The 13,506-nt window shown below is 52.8% G+C and overlaps 1 pseudogene; it reads left to right on the forward strand.

Moving 5' to 3' along the window:
* Window positions 1-5: 5 nt before the first annotated feature.
* On the forward strand, window positions 6-12,319 carry LOC139257414 (netrin-G1-like; annotated as a pseudogene).
* Window positions 12,320-13,506: the final 1,187 nt, after the last annotated feature.

The raw sequence follows: 13,506 nt of genomic DNA on the forward strand, positions 1-13,506 counted from the left end.
GCGAGCTCGCACACCCGCCCGAGCTGATGCTGGATGACGAGGGGCGGATTCCCAACACCTTTTGGCAAAGCGTCTCCTGGAGGAGTTTCCCCGAGCCCCTCCTGATCAACATCACTCTGTCCTGGGGCAAGACCATTGAGCTGACCGAGGACATAGTCATCACCTTCGAGTCGGGCCGGCCGGAGCAGATGGTCCTGGAGAAGTCTCTGGACCACGGCCGGACGTGGCAACCCTACCAGTTCTACGCTGCCGACTGCCTCACCTCCTTCGGGATGGAGCCGAGAAGCGCCCGGGATCTGAGCCCGGCCTCGATGCTGGACATCATCTGCACGGAGGAGTATTCCAGGGGCTACGTGTGGAAGGTGGACAAGATGGTCCGCTTCGAGATCCAGGAGCGTTTTGCCCTGTTCGGGGGGCCCCGTCTCCAGGACATGGCCTCGCTGTACGGCCAGCTGGACACCACCAAGGAGCTGAGGGACTTCTTCACCCTGACCGACCTGCGGGTCAGGCTGCTCCGGCCGGCCACTGGGGCCACCAGTGTTAACCAGCACAACCTCTCCAAATACTTCTACGCCATCTCCAACCTGGACATTCGTGGCCGGTGAGAGCTCCTTGCCCCTTCTGGCCAGAGTCGCAGACCCCACACTTCACACCCGGGGGGTGCCGTGTCAGGCCAACATCTGGGGCACTCACAGGAACAACATCTGGGGCAATCACACGGCCACGTTCTGGGGGCACTCACAGGGACAACATCTGGGGGCACTCACACGGCCAACATCTGGGGTACTCACAGGGACAACATCTGGGGGCACTCACATGGCCAACATCTGGGGCACTCAGGACCAACATCTGGGGGTAACTCACAGGGACTACATCTGGGGTTAACTCATTGGGACAACATCTGGGGGGGCACTTACAGGGCCAACATCTGGGGCATTCATGGTCACCATCTGGGGGTAACTCACGCGACCAACATCTGGGAGGGCACTCACAGGGTCAACATCTGGGGGAGCTCAGTGTCAACATCTGGGGGCACTGTATCAGAACCAACATGTGGGAGCATTCGCAGGGCCACCATCTGGGGGATAGTCTATCAACTTGGTGATACTCCATCAGGGCAAATATCTGGTGTTCCCTATCAGAGCTTACATCTGGGATACTTTATCAGGGATAACATCTGGCATGGCACTCTTATCAGTTCTCATCTGGAGGGCACTATATCGGAGTTAACATCTGACACACAATCTCAATGAACACCTGAAGTGCAGTCCATCAGGGCCAACATCTAATTACGAGGAGCGATTACACAAACTAGGGTTCCTTCGTGTTGGATCTATATTCAGTCTGGGTTGGTGAGTTCCCATTTTCACATTACACAATCTCCAGGGCTCGGAGCCATTCCCTCATTATTCCACACTCAGCTTCTGGGAGGCTTGATCCAGCTTTTAGCCGAGGACAATCTTCAGACACTAATTGGAGAACAGGAGCAGTAAAATGTTTACACTGCCGTTAATGTGACTCCAAGGAACTGTCTGGGTATCTGCTTAGTTCAGCAAACAGTGCCCAGAACTGACAATTTGCTGAATGTGCAACGTACAATCTGCGGATTGTGAAGCTTCACCCTCGCAGTGAGTTAAACAGCGGCTCGATGCTGTTAGCACAGAGTCACCGAGACCAGCGTTCTCACGCTTCATGGCACAGAGACCGTCACAGCACTTTGGGCCTTTTCAAATCGCATTTACTGAACCACAACAACAACAAAATCTCATCCTTGTCTAAAAATCCCTCCATGGCCTCTCCCCCTCCCTATCTCTGTAACCACCTCCCACCCTACAGCCCTCCGAGATCTCTGCTCTCCTCCAACACCAGGAACAGCCCTCCGAGATCTCTGCTCTCCTCCACCACAGGCCTCTTGTCCATCCCCCACTCCCTTCGCCCCACCATTGGTGGCCATGCCTTCAGCTGCCTGGGCCCTGAGCTCTAGAATTCCCTCCCTGAACATCTCCCTCTCTACCTCTCTCTCCTCCTTTAAGACGCTCCTAAAACCGACCTCTTAGACTAAGCTTTTGGTCACCTGTCCAAATATCTCCTTTTGTCGCTCGTGTCAGTTTATCAGATTTATGCTCCTGTGAAGCACCTTGGGACGTTTTACTAGTTAAAGGCGCTTTATAAATGCAAGTTGTTGTTGCAGTTGCAGGTGTTGTTGTAAAGAAATAACTTGTGAGAGGCACTCTATAAATGCAAGCTCTTCCTTTGAGGGGCCTGGAAGGCTGGAGCTGATCAGAAACTCTCTCCTAACGTGTTCTTGTTGCTGCCCAGAATCTGATCGTCAATCAGCGGAAACACACCCAGAAACTGACCCGCCGCCTGGGTTGAAAGGCAATAAGTGGGAGAAAAATGTTGCTGTTTGCAGAGCGAAGCTGGGAAAGGGAGAGCGGACTCGCGGAGCGGCCAGTCCCCAGTCTAACCCGGCTGCTCAGCTTATTTGAAACCAGCTTGCTGTTGTTTTTTGCCAGGTGTAAGTGCAATCTTCACGCCAACAACTGTATCTGGGAGAAGAGGAAGCTGAGTTGCGAGTGTGAGCACAACACGACGGGGCCGGACTGCGGGAGATGCAAGAAAGGCTTTCAAGGCCGAGCGTGGAGAGCGGGCTCGTACCTCCCAATCCCCAAAGGGACGGCCAATGTCTGTGAGTAACCAGAGCTGCTCCGGCCCGGCCCAGTGCCGGCACCAGATTCCCTTCACATTTCATTCTCAGCCCAACTCCCGGCAATGTACCGACTCCAAAATACAACCCACCCATCTTTGTCATTGTGTTCATGTGGGAACAGAGACTCACAGCGGGAGATTGGACAGAGCCAAGGACAGAGATAGGGTCCGTGCCCACAGCTCCACACTGAGAGGGGCGGGGGAGGGGGGGTGGGGAGAGAGAGAGGGAGAGGGGAGAGAGGAAGAGGGGAGAGAGAGAGAGCAGGGCAGAGGGAGGGAGCGAAAAAGGGGGGAGAGAAAGAGAGACGGAGGGAGAGAGAGAGGGGTGTGTAGACAGAGAAAGAGAGAAATAAAGAATGAAAGAGAACAAACAAAAAGTGAGAAAGTGGGAAACAGAGAAATAGAGAATGTGAGAAAGAGGGAGAGAGAGAAGCAGAGTAAGTAACTGAGAATGAGAGATGGAAAGTAAGGGAGAAGAAAAGAGAGAGAAAAGGAAAGTGAGAAAGAGAATGGAAGAAATCTAGAAAAGGAAATAAAAATGAAAGAAAGATTATCCAATTAGTCCCACTCCCCGCTCTTTCCCCATGGACCTGCAAATGTTGCCTTTTCAAGTATTTATCCTACTCCCTTTTGAAAGTTATGATTGAATCTGCTCCCACCGCCCTTTCAGGCAGCGCATTCCAGACCACAACAACTCGCTGCGTAAAAATAATCCTCATCTCCCTCTGGGTCTTTGGCCAATCACCTTCAATCTGTGTCCTTGGGTTCCCCACCCTCCTGCCCCTGCAAACAGTTTCTCCTTATTCACTCCATCAAAACCCTTCCTCATTTTGAAGCCCTCTATCAATGTAATGTCGGGGTCAGTGAGCGAGGGGGATCGCTGGCATTATGTAGAGGGTGAGGTTGTAATAGCAGGGGTTGAATTTGCTGAAACCTCACTCCGGACACCCACACATACAGAGCCAGCAGTGAGGTGCAGACTGATGTGAGAATGGAATGTTCACAGCTGGGTGAACATCTGGGGAACAGCTGGGGAGGGTGAGAGGAGAATAAGCCTCTGTGTAATCAATATCTGAAGCAGATCAGGAAGTGAAGGTTGTGAGGGACATCTGTGGCCTGCTGTGTGTGGAATGTCCCGAGATCAATATCCAGATAGTGAGCTGACTGGGCAGTGGGGGAGGGGTGTGTGTGACCACTGATGGCCTTACGTATTAACCCTGCGTACTTACACACTAATCGCACGTAGTGGGAGCGTCCCCATGTCCTACCTTCCGGGAGCACTTTTGCAACTCCACCTGGTCTCACACAGGGCTGGTGTGAGCGCTCAGAGGATGCAGCACGCCAATCCCCCATCAGTTCCTTGTTCGTGAGTTTGACTGACATCGATCTGATGAACATTCCGTGTGATGGGTTGTGGTAATGTGTTTATCGATAAAGATTGTTAATCAGACGTCTCTATAATTCTGTTTCCGTTTCCCTCTCCAGGCCTCCCTGACCCCGTGGCGAGTGGCCGTAAGTAGGACCTATGCTCTCTGACCTGTGACCTGCTGACCCAGAGCCCATTTCTGTATCGGGAATGATCCGCTTCCCTCAAACCTCCCTCATCACTCACTGAGCGAGGAACAGGTGTAGGTGTGAGCAGAGGCCGAGTGTGAGCGGGGGCTGGGTATGAGCAGGGGCTGAGTGTGAGCAGGTGAAGGTGTGAACAGGTGAAGGTGTGAGGAGGTGTATGTGTGAGCAGGGCTGGGATCAGGAGTCTGCTTGTCCGTGCATCTATGGAGTAAAGTATAATCTCCTCGAGCGGTGCAGCAGATATGAAGCAGGGAAGATGTAATATATATGACCCACATCTCAGCTGAGATGAAAATGCTTCTCACTGTGTCTCAGTGAGAATGTTCAGTGAGAAGTGGAGGGAAGATTTGTAGAAAGCCATATGGTGGCTGAGGCCGAGATCAATGGGGACCTGTTGTAATCCCGTTATCCCAGATACAGGAATGGGAACTGGGTGAGTGTCTCGGCCTCAATCTGTTCCCCTTTGTTCCTGGATCTTACATCAACTTGTTCCCATTTATTTAACCCTTCGCATGCTGCCCATGTCATTCCAAACCATCCGCCATATCGCAACCCCGAACCAACACCCAGACTGACCGGGAGCAGAGTGACCATAACTCCCCATACTGACTGGGAGTGAACATAACTCCCCACACTGACCGGGAGTGACCATAACTCCCCACACTGACCGGGAGTGACCATAACTCTCCACACTGACCGGGAGTGACCATAACTCCCCACACTGACTGGGAGTGACCATAACTCCCACACTGACCAGGAGCAGAGTGACCATAACACCCCACACTGACCGGGAGCAACCATAACTCCCCACACTGAAAGGGAGTGACCATAACTCTCCACACTGACCGGAAGTGACCATAACCCACCACACTGACCGGGAGTGACCATAACCCACCACACTGACCGGGAGTGACCATAACCCACCACACTGACCGGGAGTGACCATAACTCTCCACACTGACCGAGAGTGACCATAACTCTCCACACTGACCAGGAGTGACCATAACCCACCACACTGACCGGGAGTGACCATAACTCTCCACACTGACCAGGAGTGACCATAACTCCCCACACTGACCGGGAGTGACCATAACTCTCCACACTGACCGGGAGTGACCATAACTCCCCACACTGACCGAGAGTGACCATAACTCTCCACACTGACCGGGAATGACCATAACTCTCCACACTGACCGGGAATGACCATAACTCCCCACACTGACCGGGAGTGACCATAACTCTCCATACTGACCTGGAGTGACCATAACTCTCCACACTGACCGGGAGTGACCATAACTCCCCACACTGACCGGGAGTGACCATAACCCACCACACTGACCGGGAGTGACCATAACTCCCCACACTGACCGGGAGTGACCATAACTCCCCACACTGACCAGAAGTGACCATAACTCTCCACACTGACCGGGAGTGACCATAACTCCCCACACTGACCAGGAGTGACCATAACTCTCCACACTGACCGGGAGTGACCATAACTCTCCACACTGACCGGGAGTGACCATAACCCACCACACTGACCGGGAGTGACCATAACTCCCCACACTGACCGGGAGTGACCATAACTCCCCACACTGGCCGGGAGTGACCATAACTCCCCACACTGACCGGGTGTGACCATAACCCACCACACTGACCGGGAGTGACCATAACTCTCCACAATGACCAGGAGTGACCATAACTCCCCACACTGACCAAGAGTGACCATAACTCCCCACACTGACCGGGAGTGAGCATAACTCTCCACACTGACCGGGAGTGACCATAACCCACCACACTGACCGAGACTGGGGGTCTATGAAACGTTACACTTTGACCCCAAACCTGCTCCTTTCCTGCCCAGGTACAGCCAGAACCGATACTCAAAACCTTAATCACCGACACAAACTGAACTAAAGACAAACTAGTTCCAATGTCTGGCGATGAATCTCCATTTTCTGCTGAATTATTGAGTGAGTTGTGGCTGGATTCAGTTACACTGAATAATAACAGGGAGACTCCATCACATCCGGCATTACACAGTTTGCCTTTCAAACCCTCAACCCACTCGAATGTACCGAAATCCCACAATAACAGCCTGTCACGGCCTCACCCCATTTAATCATCTCTCCGCGGACCAGATTCCCACTAATTATCCATCGATCCACTTCGAGCGACAGCCCGGGCAGTGAGTAGACCCGGGGGAGTGATTGATTGATCCGACATTGGTTCCCGGTCCAGCAACGCATCCAATTTATAATTCTCATCCTCGCGTTCAAATCCCTCCGTGGCCCCACCCCTTCCTATCTCAGTCAACCCTTCCCACCCTACACCCCTCCCTCTCAGTAAACACTCCCACCCTGCAGCCCTCCCTATCTCAATAAATCCCTCTCACCCTACACCCCTCCCTATCTCTATAACCTCCCTCCAGCCCTACACCCCTCCCTATCTAGTAACCCCCTCCCACCCTACAACCCTCCCTATCTCTATAACCCCCTCCCACCCTACAACCCTCCCTATCTCTGTAACCTCCTCCATCCCTAACGCCTTCCCAAGCCTCCAGCTGCCTGGGCCCGAAGCTCTGGAATTCCCTCCCTAAACCTCTCCACACCATCTCTCTCTGCTCCTTTAAGAATCTCCTTAAAACCTATCACTTTGACCGAGCTTTTGGTCACCTGTCCTAATATCTCCTCCCGAGTCTCGGTGTGAGTTTCTGTCTGATTGGCGGTGTAGCGGAGATGGAAATGTCTGTTTGCTTGTCTCTCGGACACTCCTGCCATCCCGGACAGTGTCCACTCGATGTGTGTGCACACAGTACAGATGTTCTCCAGCTGGGATTAATAATTGCTGATTTCTCCTGACACATGCAGCTGACCCAAAGCTCGGTCGCACACGGCCAAGAATCTCATCACTAGAGGTCACGACCCCAGAGCAAGGTAGGAACTCTCAAACACCGCGACTGGCTCAGAGCACAGCAGAAAGCAAGGATTTGCATTTATATATTGTTCCTTCAGGACTGCCCCTCCGGCAGGGCAGTAATCCCTCAGTACTGCCCCTCAAACAGTGCAGTACTCCCTCAGTTCTGCCCCTCTGGCAGTGCAGCATTCCCTTAGTACAGCCCCCCCCACAGTGCAGCACTCCTTCAGTACTGCCCCTCCAACAGTGCAGTGCTCCCTCGGAACTGCCCCTCCGACACTGCAGCGCTCCCTCAGTACTGCACTGGGAGCGTCAGTCTGGATTATGGGCTCAAATCTCTGGAATGGGACTTGAACCGATGACCTTCGGACTCAGAGGCGCGCGTGCTGCCAACTGAACCACTGTTGAAAGGCCCCTAACTTGGCAGTGCTGTATAAAACCCGGCACAGACTCTATAAACCTGGGATTGGGACCATCCATTGCCATCTGCCTGATTCAATGCAAACCGTAACTAGCCAGGAGTCTGATGTTTTCCCCTCACTGCTAAAAGCCTCAGTGTTCCCTCCCTCCCTCCCTCCCATTCCAGCCATTTCCTCCCCACCTCTCATTCCTGCAGCATGTGACCCTCTCACAGTCTGCAAACTGTCTGTGTCCCGTCTACACTCTCTGTCTTTTCCCTGCAAGCCTGCGAATGCTTCGGCCATTCGAACCGGTGCAGTTACCTGCTGTAAGCACAACACTAGAGGCCGACACTGCCAGTTATGTCGGCTGGGCTACCACCGAAACCCTTCAGCACAGCTGGACCACCACAACGTTTGCCTAGGTCAGTTCCTGTTACAATCTCTGCTCTCTCCTTCTTTCACCCTTCTGCTTTCAGCCCAAAACAAGATAAAGAAACAAAGAAAATACCTTCGATAGGGCTGAGCAAAGCGCGTCGGAAATCAGCTCCTCTTTCCCCAGTGACCAGCCTCAATCCAACCTTTCCCCAGTGACTAGACCCTGACCCAACCTTTCCCCAGTGACCAGCCTCAATCCAACCTTTCCCCAGTGACTAGACCCCGACCCAACCTTTCCCCAGTGACTAGACCCCAACCCAACCTTTCCCCAGCGACTAGACCCCGACCCAATTTTTCCCTAGTGACCAGCCTCAATCCAACCTTTCCCCAGCGACCAGGCCCCGACCCAATCTTTCCCCAGTGACTAGACCCCAACCCAACCTTTCCCCAGCGACTAGGCCCCGACCCAACCTTTCCCCAGTGACTAGGCCCCAACCCAACCTTTCCCCAGTGTCTAGGCCCCAACCCAACCTTTCCCCAGTGACTAGGCCCCAACCCAACCTTTCCCCAGTGACTAGGCCCCAACCCAACCTTTCCCCAGTGACCAGGCCCCAACCCAACCTTTCCCCAGTGACTAGGCCCCAACCCAACCTTTGCCCAGCGACCAGGCCCCGACCCAACCTTTCTCCAGTAACCAGGCCCCGACCCAACCTTTCTCCAGCGACCAGGCCCCGACCCAACCTTTCCCCAGTGACTAGGCCCCAACCCAACCTTTCCCCAGTGACTCGGCCCTGAACCAACCTTTTCCCAGCAACTCGGCCTCAACCCACCCTTTCCCCAGCAATGAGGCCCTGATCCAACCCATCAATGAGGGTTTGGTGTAGGCTTTCCCTAGCGATGAGGCCTGGCCAAGGCTTTCCGTAGCGATGAGGCCTGTCCCAGGCTTTGTTGAGTTATAGCGAAAGCTCTGTGTTTTGACGATATACTCATCGTCTCCCTGTCTCCATTGTTTTTCAGGAATTTGTATGTTGTTTGTACTCTCAGTAAACGACCATCCTGCATTGTAGCAGCGTCGCTTCCCTCTGCTCAATGTTACCCCTCCCCCCCAGTGTCCACCAACAATCCTCTCTCTCCATTTCCTCATCTCCTCCCATTCTCCACACACACAATTACACAGAATGTGCAGCACTGAAACAGGCCATTCGGCCCAACCGCTCCATGCCGGTGTTTATGCTCCACACGACCCTCCTTCCACACCTCTTCATCTCACCCAATCAGCATATCCTTCTATTCCTTTTGCCCTCATGTGTTTATCTCGCTTCCCCTTAAATGCATCGATACTATTCGCCTCAATCACTCCCTGTGGTAGTGAGTTCCATTCTCTGGATAAAGAAGTTTCTCCTCCATTCCCTATCGGATTTATTAGTGACTAGCTTATATTTTTGACCCAAGTTTTTGACTCCCTACAAGTGGAATCATCTTCTCTACGTCCACCCTATCAAACCTCTTCACAATTTTAAAGACCTCGATCAGGTCACCCCTCAGTCTTCTCTTTCCCAGCAAAGAGCCCCAGCCTGGTCAACCTTTCCTGATAGGTACAACATCTCAGTTCTGGTATCATCCTTGTAAATCTACTTTGTACCTTCTCCAGTGCCTCTATGTCCTTTTTATAATACGGAGACCAGAACTGTGCACAGTGCTCCAAGTGCGGTCTAACCAAGGTTCGATACAAGTTTAACATCACTTCTGTGCTTGTGCATTCTATCCTCTATTGATGAACCTGGCTTGTTTTTTCTGGCCTTGTTAACCTGCGTTAATTCTGTGCAGTTGCCCCAGGGAGTGGAACACGGGCCGTGTGCAGTCAGTGTGTGGAGGATTGAAGCTGTTTGTAAAGTGTTGGAGACTTGTTTCACCCCCACAGTCTGAGCCTCCCTTGTCCCGGCTCGCACTCATTCCTGTCGCTGAGATTGTGTCGCTGTGTTTATTGGGAACAGCCGTGTGCAGTGTGTGTGTTGTCTTGTTTCTGCAGACTGTGAGTGTCACCCTGATGGCTCGCTCCACCATCGCTGTAATGACACGGGATATTGTGACTGTAAGGAGGGGGCGACAGGGCCCAAGTGTGACAGGTGCCTGCCTGGATACTACTGGCACAGGGGCTGTCGAGGTAAGTAACCGTTCCAGCACCAGCCCCTCCCCTCACTCCGCCCCGGATTCTGGGTGTCAGGGTCAGCAGAGTATCCGATAGCAGAGGTAACGTGGGGGGAAACACAGAGGCTTTTAGTGAGTGAATCCCCCTGGACTCTCCCATCACCTGCCACACAATTAGTGGCACAGCTCCTCGCAAAGGGAGGCCTGGAGTTCAGTGAGGGCGGGTCATAGAATCAGACAGCACAGAAGGAGGCCATTCGGCCCATCGGGCCTGTGCTGGCTCTTTGAAAGAGCGATCCAATTACTCCCACTCCCTGCTCTTTCCCAATAGACCTGCACATCTTTCCTTTTCAAATATTTATCCAATTCCCTTTTGAAAGTTACGATTGAATCTGCTCTCACCGCCCTTTCAGGCAGCGCATTCCAGATCACAACAACTCGCTGCATAAATAAACTCTTCCCATCTCCCCTCTGGTCCTTTGCCAGTTACCTTCAACCTGTGACCTCTGGTCCCTGACCCTCCTGCTCCTGGAAACATCTTCTACTTATTTACTCGATCAAAAACCTTTCACAATTGTGAACACCACTATTAAATCTCCCTTTAACCTTCTCTGCTCGAAGGAGAAGAATCCCAGCTTTTCCAGTCTCTCCACATAACTGAAGTCCCACATCCCCAGTATCATTCCTGTAAATCTTCTCTGCTCCGTCTCCAAGGCCTTGACATCCTTCCTAATGTGCCCAGAATTAGACAGAATAATTGGACACAGAATTTAATCCTCAGTCTCTGCCTCAATATTTAATCCCATCCTAACTTGCACCAAGTCCCGTTCACCCATCCCCCCTGTGCTCGCTGATCCTCATTGGCTCCCAGTCTGGCAATGCCTCAAATTTAAAATTATCATGTTTGTGTTCAAATCCTTCCATGGCCTCATACCTACCTATCTCTGTAACCTCCCTCCAGCCCTACACCCCTCCCTATCTCTGTAACCCCCTCCAGCCCGACACCCCTCCCTATCTCTGTAACCTGCTCCAACCCTACACCCCTCCCTATCTCTGTAACCCCCCCTCCAGCTCTACACCCCTCCCTATCTCTGTAACCTCCTCCAGCCCTACATCCCTCCCTATCTCTGTAATCCCCTCCAGCCCTACACCCCTCCCTATCTCTGTAACCCCCTCCAGCCCCACATCCTTCCCTATCTCTGTAACCCCCTCCAGCCCTACACCCCTCCCTATTTCTGTAACCTCCTCCAGCCTGACACCCTTCCCTATCTCTGTAACCCCTTGCAGCCCTACACCCCTCCCTATCTCTGTTACCTCCTCCAGCCCTACACCCCTCCCTATCTCTGTAACCCCCTCCAGCCCTACACCCCTCCCTATCTCTGTAACCCCCTCCAGCCCTACACCCCTCCCTATCTCTGTAACCTGCTCCAGCCCTACATCCCTCCCTATCTCTGTAACCCCCTCCAGCCTTACACCCCTCCCTATCTCTGTAACCCCCTCCAGCCCTACACCCCTCCCTATCTTTGTAACCCCCTCCAGCCCTACACCCCTCCCTATCTCTATAACCCCTCCAGCTGCATAACCCTCCACGATCTCTGTGCTCCTCCAGTTCTGGCCTCTTGCATATCCCCGACTCTAATCACTCAACCATTGGGGGCCGTGCCTTCAGCTGCCTGGGCCCGAAGCTCTGGATTTCACTCCATAAACCTCTCCACCTCTCGCTCCTCCTATACGACAATCCTTAAACCCGACTTCTTGGGCCAAGCTTTTGGTCCCCTGTCCTAATATCTCCTTTTGTGTCTCGGTGTTAAATTTTGTCTGATAACCTGTGAAGCACCTTGGGACGTTTTAGTACATTTAAGATGCTATATAAATGCAAGTTGTTGTAAAAGTGAGAGAGAGTTGGAACAATCTGTAACGTGGGAGAGTTTCTATGACCTGACCTTTCTTTTCTCTGACCTCTTGCAGCGGGCGTGTGCGATAACTTTCTGACGCGGTGTGAGAACGGAGGAGTTTGTGAGGACAATGGGAGGTGTGTGTGCCCCACTCCCTACACCGGGCTCCTGTGTGAGAAAGGCCAGTGTGGGGAGGAAGTGGGAGGGTGTGTCTCCCAATCCCCGCGGGACCCCACCTTACACCGGGTGCTGCTGTCGCTGACTGCGCTGCTAACCACCGCTAACGGCCGCCCGCCGCTCTGACCGGCTTCCAGCGCCATGGCCGCTCACGGGAAGGTGCGAAGAGCGCAGGAGAATCCAGCGTTTACTGCGTCGCCGGTAAAACACGCTCCCCTCACTCGCTCCCACCCCTGGGAAAGGCAAAGTGGAACCGAGGCCGGAGCCCACCCAGCCCGACTGGATGTGAGAGGCCGGAAGGAATGGGCAGTCAGTGGGGACTGGACTCTCGGACTCCCCGCGGGGCCCAGGCAGCTGCTAATATTCATTCTGTAATCGCCAGCCGCTCGGCCCATGTCCAGCTTTGGGACAAAGAAAGAAAGAAAGGACTTGCATTTCTACATCGCCTTTCACCCTCTCAGGATGGCCCAAAGCACCTAACAGACAATGAAGGACTTTCTCAACAAACAGCAATGTGATAATGACCAGACAACCTGTTTTCGTGATGTTGGTCAAGGGATAAATATTGGCCAGGACACCGGGGATAATTCACCCGCTCTTCTTCAAAATCTTGAAATGGGATCTTTTACACCCACCTGAGAGGGCAGACGGAGCCTCGGTTTAATGTTTCATCCTAAAGATGGTACCTCCGATAGTGCAGCACTCACTCATACTTGTTAATGTTTTGTCTATAATGCACTTATAAATGACTCCACAAGGCAATGTGTTGTACTCAAACTGTAGTGACCTTGGTCCTTTATTTGTAACTCTAGAGTCAGGCACAAGCTTGGTGGGCAGCCTTTTATACTGGGCCCTGCACACCTATGCAGGTGACCCTCAGTTCTCCCACTGCAGTGCCCTCTGGTGGACAGCCTCTGCCACAGGAGCAGGAAACCCCGGTCTCCACCAGTTGCACCCTCTGGTGGCGCCAGCATAGTTTATACACAGTATAAACCTTATTGCTGGTACATCAGTTAACAAGTCTCCATCTTATGTAACTATATAGTGACTACACAGAGAGTATATCTATGGTCTGCATATATAACAGTTACACTCCATCACTCTCAGTCCATCCACTCCCTCCTTTCCTCACTCCCTCCCTCACTCCATTTGGCAGTGCAGCACTCCCTCAGTACTTCCCCCTCTGACAGTGCATGGATGAGATGACATCACTCACTCGGTACTGCACTAGGAGTATCTGCCTGGATTATGGGCTCAATTCTTTTGGGGCCAACTTGAACCCACGACCTTCTGACTCAGAGGTGAAGTGCTGC

This window comes from Pristiophorus japonicus, unplaced genomic scaffold, assembly GCF_044704955.1.
Source record: "Pristiophorus japonicus isolate sPriJap1 unplaced genomic scaffold, sPriJap1.hap1 HAP1_SCAFFOLD_832, whole genome shotgun sequence".
NCBI classification, from domain to species: domain Eukaryota; kingdom Metazoa; phylum Chordata; class Chondrichthyes; family Pristiophoridae; genus Pristiophorus; species Pristiophorus japonicus.